Raw genomic sequence first — 4,351 nt, forward strand, 5'->3', positions numbered from 1 at the left:
GAAAATGAAAAGCTGGGAGTGCCTGGCTGGCTCAGTTGGGAGAGCATGTGACTCTTGCTCTCAGGGCGGTTGTAAGTTTGAGCCCCACGCTGGGTGCAGAGCTTGCTAAAATAAATTAAAAGGGACGAGAAAAGACAGAAAAAGATACTCCTTGCCAGTAGTGGCCCAAACAGAGCAGTGTGTCTATATTACTGTCGGACAAACAAACTTTAAATCAAAAAGGTTTAAAGAAGACAAAGAAGGACATTATATATTAATAAAGTACAAAACAAGATAAAACAATTGTGAATATATATGTACCAAGCATTAGAGCTCCTAAACATATGAAGGGAACATTAACAGAATTGAAGGCAGAAATAGCTTCAAAATAAAGAAAACCAAAATTGCACTTTCAATAATGGATAGAACAGCCAGTTAGAAGATAAACAAGTAAATAAAGGACTTAGATAATACCTTGGACTGACTGAACCCAGAAGACATGTACAGAACATCCACCCAATGGCACAATACACCATTTTCTTAAGTGCACAAAGAATATTCTCCAGTAAGAACAATACATCAGAGCACAAAACAAGTCTTAATAAATTTTAAAAGACTGAAATCATACCAAGCGTTGTCTGAATAGGTCTTTTTCATAAAAAATACATACAGATAGGCAAAAGATCTATAAGGAGGAGCTCAATATTACTGACACCAGAGAAATGAAACTCAAAACCACAATGAGATATCATCCATGCCTGTTGTTCAAAACAAACAAACAAAAAACAAGAAATAACATGTGTTGGCAAGGCTGCAGAGAAAAGGTAACCTTCATGCTCTGTTAGTGGGAATGAAAATTGGAGCAGCCACTATGAAGAACAGCATGGAGTTTCCTCAAAAAAAATTTTTAACGTGGAATTACTATATTATCCAGTAATTCCACTTCTGGGCATTTACCTGAAGGAAATGAAATCACTATCTTAGTAGTGATACCTTCAGCAATTAACTGTGGTGAGCTCAACCATATGCCTTGGAGGGCCACTGGTGTGGCTCCGAGGCTAAGCCAGCCAGTGATTTCTATGGATTCCAGCAACAGGGAGGACAAGATTGAGGAGACGTGGAACTGATAGTGCTGGTCCCCAGATGCCTGGAGAATGGGCGCTTCTGTAATCGGTGTTGCTTCCTGGGCCTTCTCGGAGTCATAGATGTACTTTGCCCACCTGCTGGAAGCAGGACTCCTAATGCACCAAATCATGTCTGGAAGGCTGGGGTCCAAGGCCATTTTTGCTGGCTAGAAGCGGGGTCTCTGGGGCCAGAGGGAGTACACAGTTCTTCTTGAAATTGAAGGTGTTTATGCTTGAGATGAAACTGAATTCTATCTAGGCAAGAGTTGTGCTTTTGTGTACAAAGCAAAGAACAACACAGTGACTCCTGGTGGCAATCCAAACAAAACCAGAGGAAATCTGAGGAAAAGCAACTCATCCTCATGGACACCGTGGCATGGTTCATGCCAAATTCCAAAGCAACCTTCCTCCTAAAGCCATTGGCCATAGAAACTGTATGATGCTGTACCCCTCAAGGATTTAAACTTAAAGAAAAGTAAATAAATAAAGGTGTGAAAAAAAAACTACCTTCAGATGGGTATTAAGGAGGGTACATGTTTTGATGAGCACTGGGGGTTATACACAACTAGTGAATCGTTGAACACCACATCAAAAACAAATGATGTACTGTACTACATGGTGGCTAATTGAACATAACAATAATAAAAAAGGAACCTTCACCCCCTTGTTCACTGGAGCATTATTTATAATAGCTAAGACATGGAAACAACCTGAGTGTCTGTTGGTGGATGAATGGATAAAGGAACTGTGATAGATAGACAGAATGGAATGTTATTCAGTCATCAAAAAGAAATCTTGACATTTGTAACAATAAGAATGGAACCTGAGGGCATTACACTAAATGAAATAAATCAGACAGAGAAAGACACTGGGTGATCCCACTTAAATGTGAAACATACAAATGAAAACAAAAAACAAAACCCCCAAAACAAACACACAAAAATAACTGAACTCATAAACAAAACCAACCAAACAAACAAAAAGCCCCCAAAACCCTAACTCACAGCAGATTGGTAATTGCCAGACGTTGAGAGTTGGAGGGGGTGGCTAAAATGGGTGAAGGTGGTCAAAAGGTATAAACTTCTGGTTATAACATAAATAAATCCTGTAGATGTAATATGCATAATGGTGACTATAAATTTTTTAAAAAGCTATCCTGCATTCCTGGTGAACCTCGAAGATTAATACCACCATCAAAGACATCAGAGATGTAATCAAAGCCTGTCATAGCTTCATGTATTTCACATGTTTAGCCTGTAGACAAGACAACTGATTCGTAAGGATTGGGAAGTTTAAGAACATGTGAATTTAGACCATCTAAATGGTCTAGTGGAAGAGCACATAACTCTTGATCTCAGGGTAGTAAGTTTCAGCCCCATGTTGGGTGTAGGGATTATTTAAAAAAAATTTTTTAAAGATTATTTATTTATTTATTTGAGAGAAAGAGTGAGTGAGAGGGAGCATGAGAGTGGGGAGATGGAAAGGGAGAAGCAGGCTCCCCACTGAGCAGGGAGCCTGTTGCAGGGCTCATTCTGGGGCTCAATTCCAGGACCCTGTGATCATGATCTGAGCTGAAGGTAGATGCTTAACTGACTGAGCCACCCAGGCACCCTTTAAAAAAATTTTTTTAGTCTTACAAAAACAAAACAAAACAAGGTGTTGAACTGGAATACAGATCATCTACATATCCTTTCTTTACTGGTACAGATTATCATAAACCCTAGTGCTTTGTATTCAGTTATTGATATGGCAAAGAAATGGTGAATGCCAGAAGTTTTCCTTTAGATCAATGTATGACTTGCATATCATAAAGTCCACACATTTAGAGAGCATAAAACTCAGTAAATTTTAGTATATTCCCAACGTTGTGCAGTTCGTTTTTCTATTTTTTAAAAAACATTTTTTATTTATTTATTTGACAGAGAGACAGGGCGAGAGAGGTAACACAAGCAGAGGGAGTGGGAAGGGAGAAGCAGGCTTCCGGCCAAGCAGGGAGCCCAATGAGGGGCTCGATCCCAGAACCCTGAGATCATGACCCGAGCCAAAGGCAGACGCTTAACACCTGAGCCACCCAGGCATCCCGCAATTCATTTTTCTAATTCCGGAACATTTTCATGACCCTAGAAAGATCCAGACAGAGCTTACTTGTAACAAGGACCTGAACATATCTTTAGCACCATGCCTCAAAGCTATGTCAACTCTCCTGTTCTGGGCCATGATTTAGAACCAGGGTCCGGACCATCTCAACATCCCCTGGGACCCTTGGCCCTTACGATCCAGTGGAGTCGGTGGTACTCAGTGTGTCTGTGGCAAATTTAGAGCAATGCTATACCCTATTCTGCAGGTAAGTATTTAGTTGAGAAACAGCTTTGGCTTTGCTTGAACATCTATGGGGTACAAGACTACAAAGGGGAGGGTTTCTGACCATTCCAGTGCCAAACAGATGGGATCAGGCTCATGCAAGTCTTGGAGACACAAGTAATCTTTCTGAGCAGGTGGCTCCCCGACCCAGTGTGCTTGCTCTTAGCATACATCCCCCCTCAACTGCCCTATGACCCGAAGGCTGAGGAGGAAAGCATTGCTTGAAGTCTGGTGCTCAGATGCCTCTGAATGACAAGCTCCCACCAGCTGTGTGGGTATAGCCCTATTCAGTGGTGCCCTGAAGTACGGTGGAGGGGTGAAGTCCTCCCAAAGCACAGAAATCCAGGCAGCACATCATTGCGGGGTCCTCTTTGCCCAGAGGAAAGATCATGTAAGACAAGACTCTCTCCTGATTTATGGGTGATCGCTAAAGTCAGTGGTCAGGAATTTGGAAGTGATAAGATTTAAAAAGTGATAACAAGGAGGTTAGGGAAAGAGGTAGAATGGGCCCTGAATCCTAGCCACAGCAATCAGGCAACAAAAAGAAATAAAAGGCATCCAAACTGGCAAAGAAGAAGTCAAACTCTCACTCTTTGCAAATGATGATACTTTATGTGGAAAACCCAAAAAAGACTCTACTCCAAAATACTAGAACTCATACAGAAATTCAGTAAAGTGTCAGGATATAACATAAATGCACAGAAATCAGTTGCATTTCTATACACCAACAGCAAGACAGAAGAAAGAGAAATTAAGATTTTAAGAAATTAAGAAATGAATGTAAATCCCATTTACGATGGCACCCAAAACCATGAGATACCTAGGAATAAATCTAACCAAAGAGGCAAGGAATCTGTACTCCGAAAACTATAGAATACTCTTGAAAG

At 40.8% G+C, this 4,351-nt stretch overlaps 1 pseudogene; it reads left to right on the forward strand.

The window, feature by feature from the left end:
• Positions 1-1,232: 1,232 nt before the first annotated feature.
• On the forward strand, positions 1,233-1,566 carry LOC116857078 (annotated as a pseudogene).
• Positions 1,567-4,351: the final 2,785 nt, after the last annotated feature.

This window comes from Lontra canadensis, unplaced genomic scaffold, assembly GCF_010015895.1.
Source record: "Lontra canadensis isolate GAN:19392208 unplaced genomic scaffold, GSC_riverotter_1.0 scaffold117, whole genome shotgun sequence".
Lineage (NCBI taxonomy): Eukaryota > Metazoa > Chordata > Mammalia > Carnivora > Mustelidae > Lontra > Lontra canadensis.